Source organism: Oncorhynchus kisutch, linkage group LG4 (assembly GCF_002021735.2).
Source record: "Oncorhynchus kisutch isolate 150728-3 linkage group LG4, Okis_V2, whole genome shotgun sequence".
NCBI lineage: Eukaryota > Metazoa > Chordata > Actinopteri > Salmoniformes > Salmonidae > Oncorhynchus > Oncorhynchus kisutch.
Genome location: NC_034177.2, coordinates 43,804,613 through 43,819,205, shown reverse-complemented (window position 1 = coordinate 43,819,205; position 14,593 = coordinate 43,804,613). Strand labels below are relative to the sequence as shown.

At 44.4% G+C, this 14,593-nt stretch overlaps 1 protein-coding gene across 3 annotated transcripts in view; it reads left to right on the top strand.

The window, feature by feature from the left end:
• The window catches only part of ccnd2a (cyclin D2, a), a 203,550-nt gene that overhangs the window by 85,353 nt on the left and 103,604 nt on the right, over positions 1–14,593 (top strand). The gene's annotated exons all lie outside the window — the stretch shown is intronic.

Here is a 14,593-nt window from a genome sequence, read left to right as displayed (position 1 = left end):
TCAGGGATCTCTAGCTGTCTGCCAGCATTTTGGGTACGCTCTGAGCTACACCCTGCCAGAATAAGCACACTAGTTAATGGTTCGGAACTCTGGCTTATCTAGGCCATCGAACTCAACAAAAGCTATAATTATCTGCAAAATAAACTCTCCCTCTTGATTGTTAGACAAATAATGCATTAAACAGTTTCAGATAAACTGGATTCTACTCAGTGCTGCTGGCCCCTATAGACTAGAGAGGCCATTGGCCTACATCTGCTACTGTAGGGACCACTTCACTAGATGCAGGGAGTCTTGCTAGTTAATCAGAAAAGAAACACCTTAGTTAAATAATTGGTATTTGAACACTTGCTTTATGAACATTTCAACATTTTGCCCTATAAAAGTTTCCCTGCATATATTTGATTTCTTATTTTTGTATGACTCAGCCTTGTACGACTCATGAGGTTTGCTTTATATAGGCCCAGACATTATTTGGGGATTTCTTTCTGCAGTTTACCTCCCACTCCTCCCACTCTTGTTGGCCATACACCATGAGGGCCGTGGAAGCCTGGCACTCGCCTGGAGCTCTCAGCCAGGCTTGAGCAGCTGGGATCTGGGAGAGCTCCCTGCAGTTCTACAGTGTGCTGGCAGCCCCCCACCACTCATAATTCTGCCTTTTACTTCCAGCCAGCTCCAGAACACAATACAGAGGAGCCCTGTGCTGCTGCACACACACACACACACACACACACATTTTTTCAAATGCAATTCAAAGAGGAGACCAAAGGCGGAAGAAAGTAGCAGACGCCTCTCAGATGCTCGGCTTGGCTTTGTGTGCCACTTGACACAGACGGTCGTGCACAAGATATCTGTTGTTTATTGTTTATGACAAGCCTCCTGACCACACTTTATGCTCTCTTCATCTGCCTGAAAGGGGAACAGTCAAGGGCTTTGAGGCTCTGGATATTAGGAGCAATGAGTGCTGTCTTGCCTATCCATTGAGTGGAGGTGGAGGAGCATGTTAGGCCTTTGGTGGTGTTTATTTTATATTCTATCCACTGGTCCAAAGTAACTTCCACGTTGTGCATGTTATTTGCTCAGCTGGAGTGCACGGGAAGGAGGGGTCTGAGCAGTGTCTTTCCCCAGGGGAGGAGTGTCACAGTGGAAACGCACCTGTAGGTGAGTCTGGTGGGCCTTTCCCTGGCTATACAGGTAGTGGTGAGTGCCTACTCAAACACTCAACTCTGAACTCGACCCAAACTCTAAAACCCCACCGTTATCAGCTTCTCATTGGCTCATCCTGGGTCCTCAGCAGTAAAAATAAATTCCTTCCTAATAGCCCATGAAAGCAGTGAATCACCACATATTATTGTTTGAACTGTGGCGAATCTTTCCGCATTACCTCAGCATTGTGCTTAAGAAACCCCTATTCATTTCACACTGACTGGGGTTTATTTTCACGCAATTGGCCTTATACTCGGTTTGATTTATTTTGAGTTCTTGAAAAAAGTGCACTTTTGGTTAATGAAGAGTCCAGCTGGACACTTGTCATGGGTGACGGTGATAAAACGTGACGAGTGAGGAGTTGAAAAAGCCTGCCGACTCTGGAGAGGTCAGTGCCCCGCCATGCACCCCCATAAAAGACTCAAAGTAAACAGACTTTGATGGGACTGGGGAGGACTCTGAGACTTGGACTGTGTTCTGGTAAATAATTGCATTCATTGTTCCTGCCACTGTTGGTTATGGTCACAAGCTGTTTGGTAGGCCCCTGTCTGTCTGGTGCTCCCCATGAGCCCAGTGTCAGCGTCTCGCCACCAAGGGTAACAACTTGTGCCAGGGGTGAGATGCCAGCTCCCTGACCCGGTGGCCCGAGTCTGACGTGCCGGGGGCGAATGGGTCTGCGGGTCTGTTATTAGGCAGAGGCAGGGCGTGCTGAGCGCATGCATGCTGCTCCACTGTTAAACAAAGATAGTTCAAAGAGCACATTCCTGCCTCTGCCGGGCAGCACTTGCAGTGTCAAAGCTCTGGATAGTTTAATGTATTGCTGCCCTTATATCTCCCCTGACTTTGTACAATCTGATTGGGAGCTTTATATTTATAACTCACCATGTGAGTGGCGGTGGGAACGAGCACATGGTAGCGGATTGGTGCACCTTGTCTAAAGTGAAAAATTCCTTTCAGACAAGCTCTGTGATATGGCGCGTCCACGTTGGATGGCAGTACAGTATCTGGATATACAGTAATACCCACACACTGTAAACCTGTCATAGAGGGAATGCCATGCTGTAAAAACCAGCAGCGTTGATGACAATGCACAATTTGTCAGATTACCAACGCGAACAGAGTTAAACATTTGCTTTCGATATCTCAGTACTTCACTAGCTATTTTAGTCAACTTAAAACACAACGTGTGTCAACGTGTCCATCACCTTTCATTACGGCAGCAAATGTTGAAGTATAAGGAAATGTAGGCTGTCACCAAAGAACTCACTCTTTTGGCAGAGTCTCCACAGGAAGTAGTTAATTTGCTCTTTGTTTGCCTTCTGCCTTTGGGACTCCTCCGAGGACTGAGAGAGCAGAGGGCCTCATGGACAGATGCTTCAATATAGAATGTAACATGAGAGCCATTGAGATTTTTTTGTTTTTTTAAGTCTCTCTCTTCCTCTCTCTCCCTCTCTTTGGTTTCTTCCTCTCTTCTGCCTCTCCAATCTTTAATCTTGTCCAGGAGTTTCTTTGCATTATTGCTCCAAAGTGCACTTTGCCAAACTAGCGTGGGAACTGACCCGGCCCATTCAGAGCTGAATCGTCTGTATTCTGTAATGATGGAACCTCAATGACATCATGTGCGTTTCAGCACAGGCTCTGGTAACGGCGCCGTGCGCCTCGTCAAAATACCAGAGGTTAAGCGGAACGTGCGGCAAACTCAGCAATAGAAGTCAGATGCTCTTGGTTTTCTTTAATTTTTTTGTCGGCCTGACACTGAGGGGCCCCCACAAGGGCCGGGCCTGGACTGTAAATGTCAGAAAATGAATGCAGGCCTTCGTAACAACGTGGAATCTGATATAATCCACCCCAGCCACCGCGTTTGATCTGCACCTCAGCGTAACAAGTCTTGAAAGAGTGAAAAGAGCATAGCATATCTAGGAGGTTATGGTATTTTAACTTATAATTTGACGTCATGGCCAATATAGTATTTCCGTGTGTTCATTGACATTATGAAAACTATTGGTCGTAAATTCATGTCTTTCTGTAGGCCTAGGCTTTTTTGGATATCTTATCAAATGTTTAGGGCCGGGGGGCCCTGTTCAATTTAAACCGGCAAGTAGGTTTCCGGGATGAGTTTGAGTTGATTTGCGCTTTAGTATCTCCTCCACTTTTTTGGGGGTTTCTTAGCCATTTTCAGGAAGCAGTATTCTACAGACACAGACAAGTATGGCAGCAAGAGAACATGGCATGCTTTACTGCTCGAGTGTTGATCGTGGTCGGGGAGACTTGAACAGTAGCTTCAGCATCTGCACTTTAATGATTGGCGAATGGCGGACATGTTCGTTTCCTGCCTTTGGAAAGGTCCTTTTGAAGCTCCCTGGCTCTAATCGTATCCCCCACCACGCCTCCTATACTTAGCACACTATACTGTGGCATGTGTGAACTCCACTGTCAATGTGTGCCCTCGTGGGGACTCTGGATGGGAATGAAATGATGACTGGGTCGTTGGTGGTAGCGGATGGATTGTAAAAACGTTCCAAATTACGGGTCTCTTGGAATCAAGATGAGCAAGAACATGCACATTACTATCACAGACTTAGAAACATGTGGGGACATCTTAGACCAAGTAGAGTATTAAAAAGACTCAAGTATTTGGCTTTTGAAATACAATATATGTTTTATTTTTTCCACCTGTGGTAGGGATTCTCCTGTGGATAGACACAGGTGTAGCTGTTACCAGAGGGTGTACGTTCATAGGCTACACACTTTAAGTGTCCTACAGTATTCGCACATTCCCGGCAAGACATATAAGACATTATAAAGCCTCATACAGGCTTATAACAAGTCATAAAGCATGTCACCTAAAGTCCATTTCAACATGTTCTTTTCATCGCGATTGGAGAATATGTCTGGACCCGAGAAGTTTGGGGGGGGGGGGGTCTTTGTATTTAAACCATGTCAAAAAGACAAATAAAGTAATCATGTCACTTCGCAAGTATGCTTTAGGAAACGTAAACAGACCTCAATGCGCAGGAAGACAATGAAGTCAACGGGCTGTTTTACATTAAGAGAAAATAATCATAAAAATACATTCTGTGTTATTAGCGGTTGGACTGGGCCAAGTACAATTTGCCATTTGTTTCCCTGAGGGATGAAGGCAGCCAAACAACTGTGCTCCAGACTGAAGCTGAACTGAGCGGGCCACCATTGATATCCGCCTCCATGTGTCCCCCCCACGGCGGAGAATTGGGCTCAATAGAATACCTCTGCATCACATTTCCTGCTGTGCCTTTCCAAAGGCCCGTATCTCAAATCCATATGCTGCTCATTGCACATTGTCTCTAGAAACCATAGAGGTACTGTGCTTTTGCAGGACTGCAGTGTGTTACTCAGATTAGATCTGTGGGAGGATCAGATACAGCCCAAATCACAGGGAGACATCATGACATACAACTTAATCCTTTTGGTGTGGGGTAGTAACACATTCATCTATCAATGAATCTGGTATATACATATATGGCTAGATAATTGCTTATCAACCATTTCAATCTGCAACTAGAGAATGGTGGAGGAATGAGGAGGATGGCATCTCACCAGTGTACTGACGATTCACAGCCATACACAATGCCTGGTCCAACAGTTTATTTTTCCCTCGAATAAACTTTCTTTCCTCTCACATACGTGTGTATGCCTCCTCCTCTGGAACAGCTAAGGATGTGATTTAGTCAAGATCTGCCCCCCCCCAACCCTGCTCTCCCCACACACACCAACCAGCCCTTACATCCCCACTTTACCCTTCAATTAAAGTAAGATTACTATCAGTGCTTGCCGAATGTGCCTTTTAGTAAATACAGATCTGTTTCCCTGGCCAATCTGTTAGAGGCACCCTGCTGGGAGGCCCTCAGTAGCCAGTACTCCTTTCCCCTACTTGTTACTAATTGACTGGTCCTGTGGCGGCCAGGCCACTTGGATGGGGAAGCATAGCAGTCATATGCGACCGAGGCGACTGGGTGCTTGATGTGGGAGCCATTAGCGCAGCGCAATGGTCGGAGGAGAGGCACACACAGGCTACGCGGCTTGATCGAATAAGGCACAGTGGAGTGCTTCTCCACTGACTAGAAGTTAAGTGCGGTGACATCGACGACAAAACAAAGCGCTCTGGTTCCCCCCTTCAGGGATGGAGGGGCGGAGATGTCTGAACTCCTCTCTGATCCCCTTCTTTCCCTACACGGTCCAATATGCCTCTGCCCCGGTCGCTCCCAACACCACGCTCAGCACTCGTGGTATAGCTGGACTTACCATACTGTCTAACTCAACTGACTGATGTACAAGAGAAACAGGACCACATGATGTGGAGCTATTTCTCTCTGTTTTGCATTGCATGATGCAATGGAGTGTGAATGGTTTTTTAAAACTTCTTATGGCTGCAGGGGCAGTATTGAGTAGCTTGGATGAAAGGTGCTCAGAGGTGCCCAGAGTCAACAGCCTTCTCCTCAGTCCCAGTTGCTAAAAGAAGCATATTATTATTAGTGTTGGATAGAAAACTCTCTGAAGCTTCTAAAACGGTTTGAATAATATCTATGAGTATAACAGAACTCATATGGCAGGCAAAAACCTGAGAAGAAATCCAAACAGGAAGTGGGAAATCTTAGGTTGGTCGATTTTCAACCCAGCCCCTATTGAATACACAATGGGATATGGATATATTTACACTTCCTAGGGCTTCCACTAGATGTCAACTGTCTTTAGAAACTTGAATGAGGCTTCTACTGTGTTGTGGAGCCGGATGGGAGCGCTTTGAGTCAGTGATCTGGCAGAGAGCCAGGTCCTTGTCATGCGCATTTCACATGATAGCGACCTGCGTTCCATGGCTTCTCTACAGACATAGGAAGTCTCCGGTTGGAACTTTATTGAAGATTTATGATAACAACATCCTAAAGATTGATTCTATACTTAGTTTGACAAGTTTCTTCGACCTGCTATATAACTTTTTGAAGTTTTCGTCCGACTTCGGATGGACGTGCGGGAGCGTTTGAATTTGTGTACTAAACGCGCTAACAAAGGTAGCTACTTGGACATAAATAATGGACATTGTCGAACAAATCAAGCATTTATTGTGGAACTAGGATTCCTGGGAGTGCATTCTGATGAAGATTGTCAAAGGTAAGGGAATATTTATAATGTGATTTCTGATTTCTGTTGACTCCAACATGGCAGATAATTTAATTTATTTTCTGAGCGCCGTCTCAGATTATTGCATGGTTTGCTTTTTCCGTAAAGTTTAAAAAGAAATCTGACACAGTGGTTGCATTAAGGAGAGGTATATCTATATTTCAATGTCTAACAATTGTATTTATCGACATTTATAATGAGTATTTCTGTAAAATTATGTAGCTCTCTGCAATATCTAGTGAACTAGTGAACGTAACGCGCCAATGTATACTGAGAGCTTTTGATATAAATATGAACTTTATCAAACAAAACATACATGTATTGTGTAACATGAAGTCCTATGAGTGTCATCTGATGAAGACCATCAAAGGTTAGTGATTCATTTTTATCTCTATTTGTGCTTTTTGTGACTCCTCTCTTTGGCTGGAAAAATGGCTGAATTATTCTGTGAGTTGGTGGTGACCTAACATAATCGTTTGTGGTGCTTTCGCTGTAAAGCCTATTTGAAATCGGACACTGTGGTGGGATTAACAACAAGATTACCTTTAAAACGGTATAAGATACATGTATGTTTGAGGAATTTTAATTATGAGATTTCTGTTGTTTTGAATTTGGCGCCCTGCACTTTTACTGGCTGTTGTCATATCGATCACGTTAACGGGATTGCAGCCCTAAGAAATTAAAAAGACCAATCCAAATCATGTGCAAATGGGTGAAAGAGGGCCTCAGAGTACACTAGGAGAGGTTTGAGCTCTGGGGTGACCAGGCAGTTAGTTATTCTTTTTTATATAGCCTCTAGCCCTTTGATACAAATAGAACAACAATAGATCTGACTCCTACTGCCAATACTGTATTTCTACTGAGCCAGCTGAAGAATGTGGATATGGTCTACTATGCAACCATAGCGATCAAAGGCTACTGAATGCCCTCTCCTGCTTTCTCATGCTCAGAGGGCTTTATCAGGTATACAGTGGGAAGGTATTGCAGTGAGGGACCTTCGATGTGTTTTTTCCTTCCTCCCCCCCGTCTAGACTTTGGCCCCTCTAATGTGTGCCAGCCAGTCAGCTGAGTGAGGGGAAAAGCACTGAAGGTGGTGATGTTGCTCCTTTTGGTCCGTAGAGGAGAGTGGGTTGTGTTTGTTTGGGATCGTGCTCATTTGTTGCACTTTGATCTGGATGTTTGTGCACCGCAAATACAGCAAACATCACCAGCAACCTCTGGATGTCAACGTGACATTTTGAATTCATGTTTTGGGAAAGATAAATTGAAGTATATGGAAAACAAGTTTGACCTTTACATTCATTTCTGATTTTGATTTCTGAAGACATGTTGGCTAACGTAGGAAAGAATAGTGGCACTGGATGTGTAACAGTGTTCAAAACCCGCACGTGAATGAAGTCTGTTCTTCCAATCACTTTCAGTTTTAGGCCGTTTTTAAGCGGCCTTTCACCTTGCTTGTCATGAGCTCCTTTTCTCTCAGGTTATCCTAGCCACATTTGTGTACATGTACAAGCAGCAAGCCACAGCATTGACTGCTTAGATGTTGAGGGATCGCAACAGAGAAATGACTGTGCGGTAAGTTACGTCACGGCCAGGTGACCGTGATACAGTGTCATAGGGTATTAGCACATGGACCTAGTTTACAGGCTATCATGTAGCTGATGTTCCCTCTCCCGGCTGTACAATACACATGGGAATGACCCTCTGCACTGAATGATCAGGTCTATCTGCAGCTGTTCATTATGACCTTACCACCAAAAATCAATGGGCACAAATACAGAGAGGTGGGAGGGTGGGGGGGGGGGGGTCCGGTCCAGTGGCTTTGAAGTAACAACAGGGCTTTTCCGAATGTTATCGCATGTCTCACTCTGTCGCTATCAAAATGCACTATCATTCGCTCTCCCCTTTAGACCTGACTTTTTCCACTGACTCAAGTTAAACAGATTAGCCGGGTGGTTTGAGCCCAATGGAAAAATCTCCCTTAACTCCCCAACACAGGATTTCTCCCACAGTGCCACGGTGGCCTCTTAAATGATTGAAAGATCTATTTGCACTTATTGACCTGAGCCCCTATCCAGATCAGCAGTGAGTGTAGGCTACAAACTGTAAAAGCCAGATGCGACACGTTTCTGATAGAAAGCTTAAGAGCGAGAGAAAGCTCTTCTCTCCAGGCTCTATACTGACTGACCCCAGTCAGAGTTAGCGAGTTGTTTTTCCTGGAGAGGATCTGATATGTGTCGCCCAAGGACAGGACAGCACGGCTCAGCAGATGTGACAGATCTGTAGCGCCGGTCACAGCAGTCCTGTGCCAGTCCCACCTGGCAGGCAGGCAGGCCATAGTGACTGACTGGCATTTGGAGCTCGCCTGGCACCACTACCCACCCTGCCATCTTTGGGAGAGAAAAAATTAGGATTCAATTTTCCCCTCCTCCTGGCCTTATATTGTTTCCCCCCGTTGCCGTGGTACATGCAAATGGGGACCAAGGTATGCACCCGGTTATCTCTCTGCTGGAAACGCTGTGCCCTTGTTGCTTCATATAGCTCGACTCTAGTGCACCAGCCATTGATAAGGCTTATGTCTCCGATAGCTAGCGCGCTTTCAAGTCCCCTTCACAAAACAGCCGGCTCCCTTTGATGTTGTTTTCCCAAGCCAAGGACAGACAGGCAGGCCTCCCCACACTGCAGGACCAAACTGGCTAATCAGTAATCGCTAACTTGCTGAGCCCAGCAGTCCTTCAGTGGACAGACTTTTTTTACACCCCTTCTCCTTCTGTTTCTTCTTCTTTCCTCCAGGATGCTTTTCTTGTGGTTTTTGGGGATTTGAAAAGGGAAAGTGTGGCTGTCAGAGAGGCGCCGTGGGAGGACTGTTTGACTGAAGGGTCTTTCTGCCTCGCTGTCCTCCTTTCTTGTCACTCCTTCTTCTTCTCTGCCGCCGCCACCTGCCCTATCCTCCTCCTTCCCACCTCCGCTTTTTGGTCTCTTCTTTTGCTCCTCTCTTCTCTGCTCTTTCTTGTCCAGCCATGGGGCAACTGTTGGTCCTCTGCCTGGCTGATGAGGGGTGCCAGTGGGGGACACCAGGGACAGGGGGACATAATCGTGCCACAGACACATGGCACTGTATTAAAACATTAGTACCACTTTATGACTTTATTTAGCACATGCCAAAGAAAATTGATTAGGTGACAGAGACGGAACAAAAGAGGAATCATCCTCATGAGTAACTTTGTCTCTTTTGAGGCCAATCATGGTCATCCATGTCTGAACATTGGATGTCTCACCCTGTTGTTGCTTAACGTAACAGTGTCCCTTTTTCATAGGGACAACATCTAACTACACTGAACACAAATATAAAACCCACATAAAACTATTTCAAGGATTTTGCAGTTCATATAAGGAAATCAGTGAATTGAAATAAATAAATTAGGCCCTATTCTATGGATTTCTGGGAATACATATATGTATCTGTTGGTCACAGATACCTTTAAAAAGTAGGGGGTGGACAAACAAATGTGTCAGTATCTAGTGTTACCACAATTTGCCTCATGCAGTGCAACATGTCTCCTATGCATAGAGTTGATAAGGATGTTGATTGTGGCCTGTGGAATGTTGTCCCACTCTTCAATGGCTGTGCGATGTTGCTGGATATTGGTGGGAACTGGAACACGCTGTTGTACACGTCAATCCAGAGCATCCCAAACATGCTCAATGGGTGACATGTCTGGTGAGTATGCAGGCCATGGAAAAACTGGGACATTTTTAGCTTCCAGGAATTGTGTACAGCTCCTTGTGACATAGGGCTGGGCATGAATGGCACGACAATGGGCCTCAGGATCTCGTCAAAGTATCTCTGTGCATTCAAATTCAAATTAAAATGCAATTGTGTTTTCATTGTCAGTAGCTTATGCCTGACCATACCATAACCCCACCTCCACCAGCAATGTTGCACTCTGTTCATAACGTTGACATCAGCAAACCCCTCGCCCACACAACCCTATACACTCTCTCTGCCATCTGCCCGGTACAGTTGAAACTGGGATTCATCCGTGAAGAGCACACTTCTCCAGTGTGCCAGTGGCCATCAAAGGTGAGTATTTGCCCACTGAAGTCTGTTACGACACTGAACTGCAGTCAGGTCAAGACCCTGGTGAGGATGACAGGTACACAGATGAGCTTCCCTGAGACGGTTTCTGACAGTTTGTGCAGAGATTCTTCAGTTGTGCAAACCCATAGTTTCATCAGCTGTCCGGGTGGCTGGTCTCAGACAATTCCGCAGGTGGCATGGTTACACATGGTCTGCGGTTGTGAGGCCGGTTGGACATACTACTAAATTCTCTAAAATAACTTTTAGCGGATAAATGAACATTTCATTCTCTGTGGGAGCTCAGCAATAGAACTTAAATGGTACATATTTAGGGGATCAAGAGAGAAAAAATGCAATAGACCTAATCAAAATCAATCAAAGATGGTATTGCTGTGATGGAAAAGAATGTGAGTCCAGTCATCATGTGAGTCCAATCTCTTAAATCAAAGGTCCCGTCTGAAAAAGTGCCAGGCCTCCAGTCCAGGCCTCCAGTCTGCTTAGCTCAGCATTAGTAATGACTCAAATTCCTCACAAGGCTCCATATTTTTAACATCAACTAATTGCCACCCTTCTGACTGCCTTGTGCTTTCTGCATATGGGTAACCAGTGTTATTATTGGCGTGTTATTATTGTTTTTCTTGGGGCTTGTACAAGCCCTTTGAGCCCTGTGATCTGTGGTGACAGTGGAGGCTGTTGACGTGTGTGTTGCGTGGCGCGGCGTGTGACGCAACACCGTATCATGGTCAGAGAGAAGAGGCAGGGCCGTGTCAGGAAGTGCGGTCCAGTTGGTTTGTGCCTGTCTGCCCGAGCTCAGCCAGTAGCAGGCCCTCTCTCCTCTCCCTGAAAACACTGACCCACATGTTGAACCTGCCCCCACGGTTGAATGAGGGTCAAAGGAGAGTTCTGGAAGCAGTCCAGCAGTTTGTAGTCCTTGCCAGAGGCAAACTGCAAGTCAGCAGCCTTGGGCAAGGGACAGCTAGGCTACGCTCCCTTTAAAAAGATGGAAACAATGATGCTAGGAGTGTGAAGGTGCTTGTTTATAAGTGTCTGAAGTTATATCAAAATTGTAACTATTGATCCGGCACTAGCTATGTGGAGCCAGTGTATTTTTGTCCTAGACTTTCTGTAGACTTCATGCATGTAAATGATAGCACAATCCATCATTCATAGTTTCTATTTTGATTCCTCTCTGACATTTCAGCTACCCCCTCAGAATCTCTGCTGGAGGAACACTGAGAGAGTTCACACTGTTTGACGATTCCCAAGCAATGTTGGGTTATTATTCTCCCTTTTCTCCCCGTCACATTCCTGAATAATGAATATAAATCCAGTTGCCCAATTTCTGTCAAATTCAAAACACTTGCTGTTGCTATACAACAAGTCAATTCACCATGATTGATAACGTCCCTTGCCTAAACTAAATATCAACAATACTGTGTTCCCTTGCCGTTACGTAAGTGAAGAGAGAGCCAAAATCAAATATGTTACTTATTGTGCTTATAGGGAGATTTTCTCACAATTTCATTTGATGGGCTTCTTACAGTATTTATTTTGTGGCTGTCATTTGCATTGGGTTTTCAATCTGCAGCCTTGGATGGAGAATCTCCCACCTCATTGTTCTAAGAGAATGGAAATAACTAACTTCCTTTCCCCTCTGAACCTCTACTCCTACAGTACCACCTCTTCTTTTGATTTCTTTTCTGTATCATTTTGTATATCAGACTGTGTAAAATCCCCACATCAGTCAATTGGGAAGTATGTCTCAGCTATTGTAAGTGTGTCTTAAGGTCATGTGAGAAGATCCATGGCCCAGTTCCTTTCTAGAGAGTAGCATTCGGTACGATATTTGGTCTTGACTGTAATTATGTTACTGTAACGGTATGTTTCAAACCCTGAACTGGGCCATAGGCAGACCCAGCTGCATGATGGGGGCAGGAAATGACCTCATTATGAGGGAATGTGTTATCACTTTTTTTCAAAATTAGAAATGTATATCTGAAAATGTAGCTACACTCTTACCCGTATACACAGATGAATGCTTCACGGCAGACTGGAACCATTTAACTCTGTTCTGTTTGTAGCTACATCTTGTTTGACCAGCGTTGTGTCAAGTCACTCTGGTTCACACTAACCGTGGAGTGTGCAGAAAGTAGCCCGTAACTGTTTCCAACTGACCTGTTGATAGTGCCTCCTAAATCCAGGGCATCAATATTGTTGAGAAAAGTAGGAACATTTTTGTAGTTCTCGATGGCTAATGTTATGCCTTTCAAAAACGGCGCTATAGACAGGACTGTCCACACATACTGAACAGCTCACGTTATAGACAGAAGCATGCTACATGGCAGACCAATCCAAACTCATCTCCTGGCATGTCCAGACCACCCATTAGCTCAGCCAATCATGGCTAGCGGCAAGGTTCCTACCTTTTTCCGTGGCTAAACCAACTAGGCTCGTAATTTAACAATGTTATTTGATTTATGGATAGGATACAAGTTTGTTATTAAGGCACATGAAAGTTAATATGTTCCAGAAGGCATTTCTGCAAAAAAAAGCATTTTGATGTTTATGTTCAAATGCCGCATTGTAAATTGTATTTTTGTTTCATTTAACATTTATCTAACTGGGCAAGTCAGATTAGAACAAATTCTTATTTACAATGAAGGCCTACCCTGGCGCTGGGGCAATTGCGCTCCTCTTTATTGGACTCCCAATCACAGCTGGTTGTGATACAGCCCAGGATTGAACCAGGGTCTTTAGTGACGCCTCTAGCACTGAGATGCAGTGCCTTAGACTGCTGCGCCACTCGGAAGTAGTGACATGCGACATATGCCACGTTTCCTGAAAAGAGTCACAAATGGCATCCATGATTTCATCTAACTCTGGGGAAGTAGATCAAGGGCTTCATTGCTGAAGTATGCTTTTAAACCATAATTGAGAAAGAATTCATTGAAGTTGGATTATTTGTGACATTTTACCATGACTCTTTTTAAGACTCCATAATGTTTCATCTGTAGGTGCTACAAAGCATAAATCGGTGTCACATGAAGCTTTACCGCATGCTCTGTAATATGAGTAGTATTTTGATTTCAATAACAATTTTCTGACATACATTTTATTCATATAAAAAAATATAAACATCAATATTGAAAATAAAATATTTTTTGATTTGGCGAATATATATACAGTGGGGCAAAAAAGTATTTAGTCAGCCACCAATTGTGCAAGTTCTCCCACTTAAAGAGATGAGAGAGGCCTGTAATTTTCATCATAGGTACACTTCAACTATGACAGACAAAATGAGAAAGAAAATCCAGAAAATCACATTGTAGGATTTTTTATGAATTTATTTGCAAATTATCGTGGAAAATAAGTATTTGGTCAATAAAAAAAGTTTATCTCAATACTTTGTTATATACCATTTGTTGGCAAGGACAGAGGTCAAACGTTTTCTGTAAGTCTTCACAGCTTCTGATAGGCTAATTGACATTATTTGAGTCAATTGGAGGTGTACCTGTGGATGTATTTCAAGGCCTACCTTCAAATGCAGTGCCTCTTTGCTGGACATACGGTCAAAATCACAAGACCTCAGAAAAACAATTGTAGACCTCCACAAGTCTGGTTCATCCTTGGGAGCAATTTCCATACACCTGAAGGTACCACGTTCATCTGTACAAACAATAGTATGCAAGTATAAACACCATGGGACCACGCAGCCGTCATACCGCTCAGGAAGGAGACGCGTTCTGTCTCCTAGAAATGAACGTACTTTGGTGCGAAAAGTGCAAATCAATCCCAGAACAACAGCAAAGGACCTTGTGAAGATGCTGGAGGAAACAGGTACAAAAGTAGTAAAATGTAAAATGAGTCCTATATTGACATAACATGAAAGGCCGCTCAGCAAGGAAGAAGCCACTGCTCCAAAACCGCCATAAAAAAGCCAGACTACGGTTTGCAACTGCACATGCGGACAAAGATCATAATTTTTGGAGAAATGTCCCTTGGTCTGATGAAACGAATATAGAACTGTTTGGCCATAATGACCATTGTTATGTTTGGAGGAGAAAGGGGGAGGATTGCAAGCCGAAGAACACCATTCCATCCATGAAGCACAGGGGTGGCAGCATCATGTTGTGGAGGTGCTTTGCTGCAGGAGGG